This window comes from Rhinopithecus roxellana, chromosome 12 (assembly GCF_007565055.1).
Source record: "Rhinopithecus roxellana isolate Shanxi Qingling chromosome 12, ASM756505v1, whole genome shotgun sequence".
Taxonomy (NCBI): Eukaryota; Metazoa; Chordata; class Mammalia; order Primates; family Cercopithecidae; genus Rhinopithecus; species Rhinopithecus roxellana.
In genome coordinates, this window is record NC_044560.1 from 80,831,214 (window position 1) to 80,846,312 (window position 15,099).

At 39.2% G+C, this 15,099-nt stretch overlaps 1 pseudogene; it reads right to left on the reverse strand.

Moving 5' to 3' along the window:
* Positions 1 to 8,373: 8,373 nt before the first annotated feature.
* LOC104672798 lies at positions 8,374 to 9,806 on the reverse strand (annotated as a pseudogene).
* Positions 9,807 to 15,099: the final 5,293 nt, after the last annotated feature.

The window sequence follows — 15,099 nt, forward strand, 5'->3', positions numbered from 1 at the left end:
GAACTCCGCCGCCTGGCCTGCCCGCGGACAAAGTCACAGCTTTGCATGGGGGTGACATGGGCTGTGGCTTCCTGGAAATGTCACCCTCAGCAGCGCCTTTTACATGGATGTGAATTTTGAGACATGAGGGAGGGTAATTATTGGTTTACCCAGGAGATGCTAAGAGCAGAGGAGAAAACCCTGATTTCCAGGTATGTGTCCTGAACCAGGGACAGGCTGGCCAGACCCTGAGCCCCCAGTGCCGCCAGAGAGCAGCCTACTGCCCTGATTTATATGGAATTACCTTCATGCTGCCGGGCCTTAGCGTCAGGGACAGCCCAGTCAGGTGAAGGTGGGGATGACTTCATGGGCTTCTGGAGATGAGTTCGTGGTCCTCGGAGGGCCAGCCCATCCCCCCTTGGAGAGGGTCTCTGTGTGGTCAGCTTTTCCACCCAGCCCATCTGGCCCTTACAGGGCTGCTCCCCATGGACCTGGGTTTGTAGAGTCCTCCAGGGCTTTGTGTGGCCCACTAGTTCTGATACTGAGGACACCCCTACAGGTCGTTAATTTTAGGGTGTGTGCAGACTGGGGCATGGGTGCTGTCAGGGTACCCCAGGCTCCTCCAGGGACAGCACCCCAATGTTCAATTTGGCTTGGGGCTCCCTGCCTTATGCCCTTACCCCAGGGCTGCTTGGCCTGGGCTTGAGCCCTGGTCCAGAACTCAGGTGGGAGAGGCCTTAACTGTCACCTGGCCCCGTTGCCACCTAATATAAGGGCCTGTATCCACAGTGGGTGAGACGCCCCTGGGCACTGGGCTCTTCAGTCATCCAGGGCCATGCATTCCATGGCATGAGTTCCCACATTCAGCTGAACTCTGTCTGGCTCTGGACTGGGGTCCCTCCTGTGCCCTTTCCCTGAATCCTCTCTGGGTCCGAGACACTGATCCTCTTCACTCTCTGGCTTAAGACTTGTTCTCCTGACCTCCTTGGAGGGGCGCTCAGGATTCAGGAGTCCCTGCTTCTCTCCGGGGCTGTCGGTACTCGCAGGTGTGGGTGTTGGCTTGCACTGAGAAGTCCAAACCCTTCAGTGCCCTTCAGGGGTCCTTTGAGAGCAGGAGTGATAGGGTATGGGGGAGTGCCTTAGAGGTGTCTTGCCCTCATCCCCTGCTCTGTCTCTGAGATGTGTCCAGTAAACCTGAAGTCAGCACCTCAGGAATGAAATAATGTCTTTTGCAGCAACTTGAATGAAGCTGGAGGCCATTATTCTACGTGAAATAACTCAGGAGTTAAAAATCAAATACCATATGTTCTCACTTATAAGTGGGAGCTAAGCCATGCGTATGCAAAGACATGCAGGGTGATGTAATGGACTTTGGAGACTCAGACATGAGGGTGGCAGGTGGATGAGGGATGAAAAAACTTGCTGTTGGGTACAATATATACTACTCAGGTGACAAGTACTCTAAAATCTCAGAATTCAACACTATATAATTCATTAATGTAACCAAAAACCACTTGTACCCAAATGATACTGACATTTAAAAAAAAAATTAAAATTTTTGTTTAAAAATTATAATAAAAAGTTTAAAAAAAAAAAAAGCAGGGTAAAGGTGTTAGTTTCTAGTACATTACATAGCAAGCCCCTTTTGCTTAGTACCACACTCAACTACTGGAGAAACAAAACCCTGAAAATTAAAGAATAACCTGCACATAAATAATAATTCTGACAAGTTATTTATACACTGCCTACATGAATATTACAGATATGTGCTAAAGACAAAGATGTAAGTTAGATCGGGTCAACTTTATGCTTGATCATTTTATTTCCAATTCTTCTCTCTCAAAATACAGCAGCCATGGTGATTATTCCAAATGCAATGTGATCATATGGAACTAGTGACGTGTTCTAATTTCCCTTTCAGTTATAAAATAAGCCTAATGTTTCCAGCCACCAAAATCTCACCAACACCTACTACTTCAGTTTCAACTCTGGTTCCTCTTTCAAGACAGTCACTCAAGGTTGCAAATCACAGAAAGACAAGAATTTTTTCATTAACCAAAACATTAATAAAAAATTATACCCCTCGAGGCTGTGTAATTTGGCTTTTATTTAGTTTTTATTTAATTTATTGTCTATTTAGGTCCACAAAGCCTACAACTGCAACAATATATAGAGTTCATCATGACCTAATATTTATTGAATAGTAAAATTAATACATGTTAAGAGTAGATCTGGCTTCAGGTAATCAGTGCTGAAGTGATAGGTGCAGTGGTCAAAGACAAATGTCAATGAAACATACATCAATACTTTAAATGTCTCAGAATAAAGTCACATAGGAGAATAAATGAAAGAAAATAGAAAAGTTGTTAATTAGATTAAGAAGGAATTAAACCTGGTTTTAAAATAGAGAGATAAAGACATACAATATAAAAATACTGAAGAACAAGTAGCATAGGCAGAGGAGCACTAAAGGTATGACAGGAAAGAAATATATCTAAAAATATTAGTTTCTGAGTTAAGATTGTAAATGTAGAGACCTGACAGAGTTGCTCCTACACATTAACCAAACAAGCAAAAATGCTGGAGAAGCTACAAATGAATGTTCGGTTCTTCCTGAGCCCTTTAGAGAATTGAGGTCACAGGGGAAGACAACAAACTCAATATCAGGGCATGCAGGAGCCTGGCCACAGGCTATCAAGTGCACCCTGAAGACCATTTGAACTGGTATAATTAAGCCAGAACATTTGAACTAGTTCCTGGTGGCTGTGTGTGGGTAGGTGAGGAGAATGAGAAACCCTGGAGTCTACAGACAGAGTTTATATTTTTGTGTATATTTTTTCTAGGAACCCTACAAGGCCTGTTAGAGAAGAAGGAGTAGAATCCCGAGAATGTTTTCCCCACAGTGCTGATGGGGAGAGACCACTATCCCATCTACTGCTACAACTCTGGAGACATAGCCCTCCCATCTCTTCTATAGAACACAAGGACCAATCTGCGGAGAAAGAGCATCCAAACCTGATCCAGTGGACACTGGGGAAAAATTCACCACAGCTGAGTGTGGAAAAACAAGGCCAGCACACACATCTCTGCACAGATACATCTCTAATAAAGAAATTAAAGTGTTAATTTACAGGGCACTGTTGCAGACCCACTTCAACTGGAAGCTAGGAATGTGGACAAGGAGCATCTGTACCACTGGGGGTGAGATAGGAATGTGCTTTTGTCCTAGCATTGCATCTACAGGAGGGGCAGGAAACTCTTTGAAGGTCAGTAACCCCAGACCCCAATTAACAGTGCTAAATGTGAGGCTCCCTCAGAACATCAGAGATATCCTCACTCCCTTACCCTGCCACCAGGCTAAGAAGCATGGAGTAAAAAACAAAAACAAAACAGTGGAATATAGCTGGGCCAAGTGCAAGAGACCAAAGTATAATGAGAGGGATTTGAATTTTTTTTTTTTTTTTTTTTGACAGAATCTCGCCCTGTTGCTCTGGCTGGAGTGCAGTGGCACGATCTCAGCTCACTGCACCCGTCACCTCCCGGGTTCAAGCGATTCTTTCACCTCAGTCTCCCAAGTAGCTGGTATTACAGGCACCCACCACCACACCCAGCTAAATTTTTTTGTATTTTTAATAGAGACTGGGTCCCTCTCTGGTGGTAAAATTGATGAGAATATGATACCTTTTATCATTAATCTAGTAAAAATAAGACAGAAAGTATCATTTTTCTGATATAGATTTATACTTCAATATGTGTCAGGCAGACTGTAAAGCACTCTATCAGAATATTAATAAAATAATGCAACACTAAATGTTAAATATTATATACTTATATATGATTATTATTATATTGTCCAAAATAGCATATTCTCTATAGCATATTTTGCAGTAGGTTTGTAAATAGCTTCTTTCTCTCATGGCAATTTTTCTGATGTCTGATCAAGCCCATAGACTTTATAATCAGTCTTTGGTTCCTGGTCCATTTAATGGTGGTGTTTTCCCTAACATCCATAATTGTTGATATGCTTTGTGGCTCACAGTATTGAGAATATCCCAAGATATAAGTGAGGATAATGAAGATAAACTTGATCTGCATTATCTGCCTTCTGAGAGTGCTCAAGGGCTTTACCTTCAACCAAAGGGCAAGCTGGTTGCTACGTCTCATAGTGAGTGCTGAGTTTTGCATTTAGATTGGTAAGTGTATGCTGTATCAGACAGAAGCACATTCTTCTTTACACTCAGATTGACCTATGTGACTTTATGGGTTTTTCTTCTATTTTACTCAGGTATCACCAGGTTTTTAGATCTCATGATTACTTTATTTTGGAGTTGCCAGACTCAGCAAATAAAAATATAGGACACACAGTTAAATTTAATATTCAGAAAGAAAACAAATAACTTTTTAATATAGCCATAAAATAAACATTTGCATGTAATATTTCTATGCCCACCTATTATATATTATAAACATACACACACACACCCCCACACATCTTTTTACTTACCTGAATTTCATATTTAATGGTCTTGGACTTTTTTGGTTGACCTCAATCCATAAGAACTATAGTTCTCCCCAGTACAGTTTCAGCACCAATGACCAAGTCTCATCGGAGAAGGAGGCCACATGATGATCTAACAGATAGACTCTTTATTCAGAATGTGAGAGTCATTTACAGACTGGGGACATAAATTACAAATGATGAGCTGGATGTCTTTTAGGGTGAAAAAAATGTTAAATTTCTAATCCATGTTACTTTTTCTATTTATTCTTTCTGTTACATAACCTACAATACAGACAGAATAATAAAATAATTTTGATACATAGTTAATGAATAATTCCACATATATACATGATTTATATCCAAATATTGCTTTATTGAAGTGGTTTGTTAACATTATAATCTGGAGATCATTGAGCCTTTCTGTGAATATTCTCCTGGTGTTTTTCCTGAGTGCAACATGGCAACAGATTTTAACTGAGCTGAGGGTCCAAATGTGCATTGTTGAGAACTATCAATTGCTTGGTTCTGGAAGTTGAAATAAATATGTCCCTTTATTAGATTAAGTGCTTGAAGAAAAAGTAAATAAGATACTGCAATTTTTCCTTTAAAACTCATACGTATCAGGTATTCAAATTTCCCGTATAAACTCATACATATCAGATATGCACTTTCTCCTTTATAAACTCATACATATCAGATGGGTTTAGAGCAATATTCTACCTCAGCCATGATTCTCTGAGTACAAGCCAAGAATACAAACTGTCACATGATCTGCATTGCCTTACATATTTATGCTTATGGGCCAGAGTAGTTTTAAGTGATTTTGAAAACAATTGAACACTCTTACATCTCAGAGGAGGAATACAATGAGTAGAAAAGATTTTTTTCAGCATTTTACAGCTGAATTGTTCTACATCCAATATTAAATTGATTTAATAAAATAATACTGCCAGCATCCAAAGAAGATAACTTGAGAACAATTTCTGAATTATTCAGTACAATTTCATAATAATATTTTGATATGGAGATCTCTCAATGAACATATGAGAGAAACTGTCTTTATTATTTGAGAGCAAAGTATTTTTGAAGGCATGAGTATCTTTATATTAAGTGAAGTCTTAAGAAAAAGATCCCCATGTGAGCATTTTAATGTAACTTTATGAATGCTGTAAGTTTGAAAACTGTTTTTGTTCTGTGGAAAATTGAGAGCAGGACTTTTTAGTACTTCCGTTCTGAGATGATAGAGTTAATATAAGGGGTCTCATATAAAAACTAAGCTAGAGGAGAAGCAAAGCATTTTGAAAAGATACAGTTAGTACAACAATGTTCATATCCTAAACTCCAGAATCTGTGAATATCTTAGGTAATGTGACAAAGGAAAATTAAGTTACAGATAGTGTCATGGTTAATAAGCAGCTGCCTTCATGATAAATTATCTTTATCATTAGCAGAAGCCCCATGTAATTAGAAGGGCGCTTAAATATGAAAGAGGGAGGAAAAAAGAAACTTGTATCAGAGTGATGTGATATTAGATCAACTCAATGCAATATTTTTTTCCTATAAGAAAATGTTTGGGGATTATTTTCTCATTAGCACAAAGTTCAATTCTGTTGTGCAAATGCCTGTGATTTATTTTTACATGCATATTGCTATGGATGGTGAGAATTAAACAAAACATGCAGAAAATAAAGAAATGCTTTCTGAGGAGTGAGCCCCAGGTACTATATCATATGAGTATAGATAATGTGGACCCTACATACGTGTGATAGTGAATGTGTGGATGTTTTATATAGTATAATTAATCTGTTGTATAATACAGTGCTCAGGCTGCATTTTTAAAAATCTGTATGAGGTAGGTTTAATCAAGATAAATGGGTAAAATAAAAATGATAAGGTTGGTAATAATTTTGACTATGCAATAAATAACATTGATGATAGGAGTCTTATTGCTTTTTTCAAATATAGAAAATATGATTCCTCTTAATCATTAAGATGACCATGTTGCGCTTATAGTAATACAAAAAATGCCTTTTTCTTCCAAGCTGGCATTGGACTTACAGCCAACACCTTCCTCCTCTTCCACATCTTCACAGTCCTTCCAGATCACAAGCCTAAGTCCACTGACCACATCACCTGTCACCTGGACCTTGCACACTTAGTGATACTCCTCATTATGGTCTTCTTGGTATCTCCAGACCTGTCTGAGTAACTACATTTGCAGAATAACTTCAAGTGCAAGGCATTTTTCTACATATACAGGGCGATGAGGAGCCTCTCCAGCTCCATCACCTTTCTCCTGAGTGTGCTCCAGGTCATCACCGTCAGCCCCAGCACCTCCTGGTTGGTGAAGAATAAACAGAAATTCACAGGTTACATTTTCCACTCCTTTTTCTTCCTGTGGGTTCTCAGTTTGCCCCTCAGTAGTAACCTGCTTTCCTCCACTGTGGCTTCTTCTAATGTGACCAGGACTGATGTGCTAAATATCAGTAAATACTGCTCACTTTCTTATGTAAGCTACATCTTCTAATGTGACCAAGACCGATGTGCTAAGTTGAGCTTTATTTCTTGTCATTCTATCATTCCTACACATATAATTACATTCATATTGCTATTATTTTCTCTTTTTTATATGGTTGTATTCATTCTGCTGAAAACTCCAGTTCACTAATCCAGTTCACTAATTCTGTCATTGTCAAGTCAGTCTAATTTTATATTTAACTCACATATTATATACTAAATTTATTTACTTTTAAATTATTCCACTTACATTTGTCTCTTTTCCAAATTTGCTTGTTCAGTTTATAGTTCCCTGCTCTTCCAAACTTATTTTGATATCCTCTTTTCCCCACTTGTTTTTACTTAAAGATTTAAAATATATATCCAGCCAAGCGCAGTGGCTCATGCCTGTAATCCCAATACTTTGGGAGGCCGAGGTGGGCAAATCACTTGATGTCAGGAGTTTGAGACTAGCCTGGCCAACATGGTGAAACTTTGTCTGTAGTAAAAGTACAAAAACTTAGCTGGACGTGGTGGTGGGCGCCTGTAGTGCTAGCTACTCGGGAGGCTGAGGCGGGAGAATCACTTGAACTCGGGAGGTGGAGGTTGCAGTGAACTGAGATCATGCCAGAGTACTCCAGCTTGAGCAACAGACTGAGACTGTCTCAAAAAAATAATACATATATTTCCAATATGCCAAGTTTATGTAGTGTCTAATTTCTTCTTACCCCCTTTCCTGGTACCTCATTTTCTTCTATGCTTCATACTTTTAATTAATTAATTTTTGCAACAGGATCTGGTTTATTCTGCCTTGGTAGGTGGTCCTGAGAATGGCAGGTGCCACCCTCTCCTGGGCAAAGGGAGGGCCAGAAGGCCAGTTAGGACCAATAGTGGGAGAACCTGGGGGTGGGGTGGGGTTGTGGATTTGGGCTGCAGCCCCTGGAATGCGGTGAAACCAGGATGAGGCCCAGAGGCAGCTGTGGTAGGCCAGGGCAGGGTGGAAGGCACTGGACTGGAACCGGGTAAGGGCTACAGGGCCAAGGTCCCAGGCCACATGGGCACCCCTGGAGGCACAGCACAGTGTCACATGACACAGAACATGAAACACAGGCCCAGGGCTCACAATAAGCACATGGACAAGTAGGCACAGATGCACAGGCCAGTTGACATCCAGCCATGGTGGGACCAGAGTGTGGACACGGTGTCACATACAGACCACAGGGAAGACATGGCACAATGGGACAGATGGACTTGATAGCCACAGTGCACAGACCAGGCCACAGAGCTCGAGGGATATGGGAAGGGGTCTTTTGGCATTTCTGCACTGGAATCATGTGAGACAGGGTGGTGGGGTGCTCTGGAGGTGCTGGGGTGGTCCCCTTGCGGCTCCTCTGAGCTTACTCTGTCTTCCACACTTTGTTGAGCAGCTTTCTCACCTCATCATAGATGATAAACACTATGACCACATGCAGGCAGACCCTGCCCAGGCGGGCAATAGTGCCCTTGTAGAAGGCCTTGAGCCCTTTCCTCAGCATTTGCAGCCTCAGTCCCATGTGTTCTGCATTTGTGCGCCTCCAGACCCCACATCCGGGGTTCCACCCCGTGCAGAGAAGCATTTCCGAAGACACCGGCCGCGCCCACAGTGGCTCCGCAGACCCCAGCGACCAGCGGGTTCATGAGCTTGCTGGTGTCGTCCCCTCGGTACCAGCTGCGCAGGGATGTCAGGACAAAGAAACGAATTGCCTGGTTCCAGTTCTGCTTCAGCATGCCGCCTGTGAGGCCCCAGTAAGTCCCGGTGTTCCCGCGCAACCTCCTAACCCTGTGGAAGAATGCCCTGTACTTGGATTTGGGGAGGTCTGGCCATGGATTAACTTCACCTTGATGGTCTCCAAGGGACATAGGACCACCACGGACTCGGCCACGCTAGCTCATAGGCCGCACTGCTGCCCGCCTTGCTGTTCACCAGTCCCTGGGCATCCTGCATCTGGTTGCTAAGGAACGCGACTTTTGGAACCTCACTCTGCCTTGTGGATGAAGCCGCAGAGCAGGATGCCTTGGCTGTGACTGTGCACCTGTAGGCCCCATGCCCGGTATCTGGTGGATGCAAGTGCTAGTTCAGCTGCAGCTGCGTATTCACGAACTCGGTGGGCAACAGAATGCAGATTTTCTCCCTCCCTTCCTTCCTTCCTTCCTTCCTTCCTTCCTTCCTTCCTTCCTTCCTTCCTTCCTTCCTTCCTTCCTTCCTTCCTTCCTTCCTTCCTTCCTTCCTTCCTTCCTCCCTCCCTCCCTCCCTCCCTCCCTCCCTCCCTCCATCCCTCTCCCTCTCTCTCCTCTCTCTCTTCTTTTCTTTTCTTTTCTTTTCTTTTCTTTTCTTTTCTCTTCTCTTCTTTTCTTTTCTTTTCTTTTCTCTTCTTTTCTTTTCTTTTCTCTTCTTTTCTTTTCTTTATTTTCTTCTTCTTTCTCTTTCGACAGAATTTTGCTCTTGTCCGCCAGGCTGGAGTGCAGTGCCCCGATCTCAGCTCACTACAACCTGGGTTCAAGCGATTCTCCTGTCTCACCCGCCCAAGTAGCTGGGATTACAGGCGTGTGCCACCACTCCCGGCTAATTTTTTGTATTTTTAGTAGAGATGGGGCTTCCCCATGTTGGTCAGGCTGGTCTCCAACGCCTGACTCAGATAATCCGTCCTCCTCGGCCACCCAAAGTGCTGAGATTATAGGCATGAACCACCGCACCCAGCCCTGTGATGTAGCTTTTGATGCCGCCAGCCAGGCTGACTGCCAGGATCGCCTGCCCTGGAGTGGGAGCATCAGCCGAGCCTTCAGGACGCATGGCCGGCAGGAGGGGAGGTGCCCCGCGTCTCCTGGGATCGGAGCCTCCTGAACTCTGCGCTGGGACCTTAATTTGGTTTTAACACAAATAAAGATCTCACATAAACATAAAAGGGGATGTGTAGGCTTGTAATTTTTGTTAAAAGCAATAGTATATGTTGTATAGATAGTGTATTGGGATCAATAGGGTTTTTTTGTTTCTTTGTTTGTTTGTTTTTCTTTTAGCCCACTGACCTTGAAAGGGGATAAACAGTTTTTAGGTTATTAATGAGCAGTTTTCCCTCAGATAGACCTTAGTGTAGGGGTTTGTGGTCATGTAGATGAGAGAAGGCTGGGATTAAAATTTGTTATGGCAGTAATAACAGCAACAGAGCTAGACTCTGTCAAAAAAAAAAAAAAAAAAAAAAAAAAACCCACAGCAGAAAAAAAAAATCATAGGATTATAGGATTACAGCAGAAAAAAAAAAAAAAAAAAAAAAAAAAAAAAAAAAAAAACCTACAAAAGATCAATGAAAATATTTGACCTTTTTGAAAAGTTAAAAATTGGTAAACCTTCGGCAGACTAAAAATTTTTTAAAATTCAAATTAAAAAAACGAGTTAAAAAAGAAGATACTACAACCGATACCACACAAATTCAAAGATTGGTTTGTGGCTACTATGAGCAACTATATGCCAATACATTGGAAAATCTAAAAAAAAATAGACAAACTCCTGGAGGCATACAACCTACAAAGATTAAATGGTAAAGAAATCCAAAACCTAAACAGACCAATAGCAATTAATGAGATTGAAGCTTTAATAAAAAACTCTTCCAGGAAAGAACAGCCCAGGACCTGATGGTTTCATTACTGAATTTTACCAAACATTTAAAGAAGTAATACCAATTCCTATTCAAAGTATTCTGAAAAATAAAGGAGGAGGGAATACTTTCAGACTCATTCTATGAGACCAGTTTTACCCTGATATCAAAACCAGACAAAGATACATCAAATAAAGGAAACTGCAGGTCATGATAAATATTGATGCAAAAATCTCAGCAAAATACTAGCAAACAGAATTCAACAATACATTAAAAATATTATTCATCATGACCAAGTGGGGTGTATCTCTGGGATGCAAACATAGTTTAATATACACAAATCAATAAATGTGATATGTCATATCACCAGAATGAAGAAAATAGCATGGTACTCGCATAAAAACAGACACATAGACCAATGAAAAAGGATAGAGGACCCAGAAACAAATCCACACATTTACAGAAAGCTCATTTTTGACAAAGATATCAAGAAGATACACTGGGGCAAAGAGAGTCTCCTCAATAAATGGTGCTGGGGAAACTGGATATCCATATGCAAAAGAATAAAACTAGATTCCTATCTCCCACCATCTACAAAAACAAATCAAAATTAATTAAATATGTGAATATAAGACCTCAAATTATATAAAACTACTATATATAAAAAAGTTGCCAAAAATTTTCAGGACATTGGTATGGTCAAAAATTTCTTGAGTAATACCCCACAAGCATAGGCAACCAAAGCAAAAATGGACAAATGAAATCAGATCAAGGTGAAAAGCTTCTGCACAGCTAAGGAAACAATCCACAAAGAGAAGAGACAATCCACAGAATGGGAGAAAATACTTGCAAACCACTCAACTGACAAGTTAATAATCAGAATATAGAAAGAGCTCAAACAAGTCTATAGAAAAACATATAATAATTCAATCAAAATATTGGCAAAATATTTGAAGAGGTGTTTCTCTAAACATACAAATGAGAAACAGGCATATAAAAGTTGCTAAGCATTATTGAACCTCAGAGAAATGCAAATAAGAACTACAATAAGATATTATCTCACCCCAGTTGAAATGTCTTATATCCAAAAGACAGACATTAACAAATGCTGACGAGGATGTGGAAAAAAGGGAATTTTTGTGCACTGTTGGTGGTAATGTAAGTTAGTACAACCACTATAAAAAATTTTTTTGAAGATTTCTCAAGCAACTAAAAGTGAGCTACCATAGGTACCATGCAACCCAGCAATCCCAGTACTGGGTATATACCCAAAAGAAAGAAAATCAACCTGTTGCTGCACTGTTTACAATAGCTATGATTTGAAAGCAAACTGTCTACCAACAGATGAATGGATTTTAAAAAATGTAGCACATATATACAATGGAGTAGTATTCAGCCATAAAAATGTGATTTTGTCTTTTGCAACAACATGGATAAAAGTGGAGTATGTTAAGTGAAATAAGCCAGATACAGAAAGACAAACTTTGCATGTTCTCACTTACCTGTGGATCTAAAAATCAAAACAATTGAACTCATGGATGTGAAGAGAAGAAGGTTAGTTTTTCTCAACCTCTCTCAGAGGTTAAGAAAGATAGTAGGGGCTGGGGGAAAGGTGGGGACTGTTAATGGGTACAATAAATAGTTAGAATAAATATAACCTACTATTTGGTATCACAAGATGACTATAGTCAATAATTATTTTATTTTATTTTATTTTTATTTATTTTATTTTATTTTATTTTATTTTATTTTATTTTATTTTATTTTATTTTATTTTATTTTATTTTGGTGGAGTCTTGCTTTTGTCACTCAGGCTGGAGCGCAATGGTGCAATCTTGTCTCACTGCAACCTTCGCCTCCCAGGTTCAAGAGATTCTCCTGCCTCAGCCTCCTGAGTGACTAGGATTACAGGCACCTGCCACCGCGCCCAGCTAATTTTTTGTATTTTTAGTAGAGATGGGTTTTCACCATGTTGGCCAGGCTGGTCTCGAACTCCTAACATCAGATGATCCATCTGCCTCAGCTTCCCAAAGTGCTGGGATTATAGGCATAAGCTACCATGTGCAGCCAATTGCACATTTTAAACTATGTAAAAGAGAATAATTAGACTGTGACACAAAAAATAAATGCTTAAGTCGGGGAGGGTGTATCCCATTCTCTATGATGGGAGTATTATGTATTTCATGCCTGTATCAAAACATCACATTTACCCAATAAATGTATACACCTACTATGTACCTACAAAAATTAAATAAATTAAATTTAAAAAATTAAAAAATAAAATAGCATAGAATGAAGTAGACCCAGAAATATAAGAGAATTTTAATGAAATGATAATACCTATGTAATAATCAATCAAGAAGTAAAAACAAAGTCATACTTTACTCCCACTTTTGTTTCTAATCTATATTTTTTCTACTTTAAACTCATAGAATTTTCTTTTTTCATTGCTAATTATATTTTAATGTGACTAGTCTGGGATTATTTTTTCTAAAATTATCAGTTCCTTTATAATTTTTCTCTAACTTTTAGGTTCTATGTTTATGCCCCTTGTATTTTTGAGAAGTGTCTATTCAGATTTTTGCCCATTTTAAAATTGAATTATTTAATTATTTTCTATTGAGTGTTTTATTTCTTTTGTATTCTGCTTATCAATCCCCTTGTCGGATGTGTAGCTTGCAAATATTTTCTCTCTTATCTCTTTTTTCTTTTTGAGACAGAGTCTCTCTCTGTCGCCCAGGCTGGTGTGCAGTGGCATGATCTCAGCTCACTTTAACCTCTGCCTCCCAGGTTCAAGCGATTCTCCTGCCTCAGCCTCCCAAGTAGCTAGAATTATAGGCACGTGCCACTGAGCCCAGATAATTTTGGTATTTTTAGTAGAAACAGAGTTTCTCCACTCTGACCAGGCTGGTCTTAAATTCCTGACCTCAGGTGATTCACCTACCTCGGCATAGTGCTGGGATTACAGGCATAACCCACCACCTCCGGCCTTATTTTCTCTCATTTTAGAGATTGTCTCCTCACTTTATCGATTGTTTCCTTTGCCGTGCAGAAGTTTTTAGTATGATGTGATCTCCTTTGTATATTTTTACTATCATTTCCTGTGCTTTTGAAACATTATTTAAAAATCTTTGCTCAGATCAATAACCTGCAGTGTTTTTCTAAGGTTTTTTGGTAGTAGTTTCATAGTTTCAGGTATTCAATTTAAGTATTTAACCCATTTTTATTTGATTTTTCTATGTAGTGAGAGATAGGGGTCTAGTTTTATTCTTCTACATATGGATATTCAGTTTTCCCAGCACCATTTACAGAAAAGACCATCATTTATGCAATGTATGTTATTGGTGTCTTTGTCAAAAATGAGTTCATTACAAATGTATGAATTGTCTTCTGGATTCACTATTCTGTTCTATTGCTCTACATGTCTGTTTTAATGTCAGTACCATGCTGTTTAGTTAGTATATCTTTACAGACTACTTTGAAGCCAAGTAGTGTGGTGGTTCCAGTTTTGTTTGGTTTTGCTTTTGCTTAAGATGACTTTGAATATTCTTTTATGTGGTTTCATATAAATATTAGAATTTTGTTCCTACTTCTGTGAAGAATGTCATTGGTATTTTGATGGGATTGCATTAAATCTGTAAATTGATTTGGGCAGTATGAACATTTTAACAATATTGATTATTTTATTTCATGCATATAAAATACCTTTTCATTTTGTTTCATCCTCTTTAATTTCTTTAATTTGTATTTTACAGATTCATTATAGAAATTTTTCCCTTTAGTTGTTCATTCCTACTTATTTGTAAGTATCATAAAGAATTTTTTTTTTTCAAAATGGTTTCTTTTGGGATATAGAAATGCTACTAATTTTTGTATGTTGGTTTTCTATCCTGCATTATTACTTAATTTCAAATCTCTCTTTAAAATATATTTTATAAGAAAGAAATAAAAGGCATAGAAAAATTTTACAACTAACACAGTCATTATTCCAAAACTTCAAAACTAAGCCAATATAAGTTATACATTTGGATGTAAAATTATATATAAGTATATATATATATATATATGTATATACAATATGTACATATATAATAACTGAGAAGGTTTTATTTCAGAAATACAGTATTTTCCAAGGACACAATCAGCTTATATAATTTAATATGATAAAATTAAATAAAACAACAGCATTTATTGCATAAATTGTTGTATACCTTTGTAACATTTATAAATAACTTAAAGCTGGGTGCAGTGGCTCATGGCTATAATCCCAGCACTTTGGGAGGCCGAGGCAAGTGGATCAATTGAGGTCAGGAATTCAAGGCCAGCCTGGCCAACATGGTGAAATCCCATCTCTACTACAAATACAAAGGTAGCCGGGCATGGTGGGGCATGCCTGTAATCCCAGCTACTTGAAAGGCTGAGGCAGGAGAAATGCTTGAACCTGGGAGGTGGAGGTTGCACTGAGCCAAAATTGCATCATTGCACTTGAGCCTG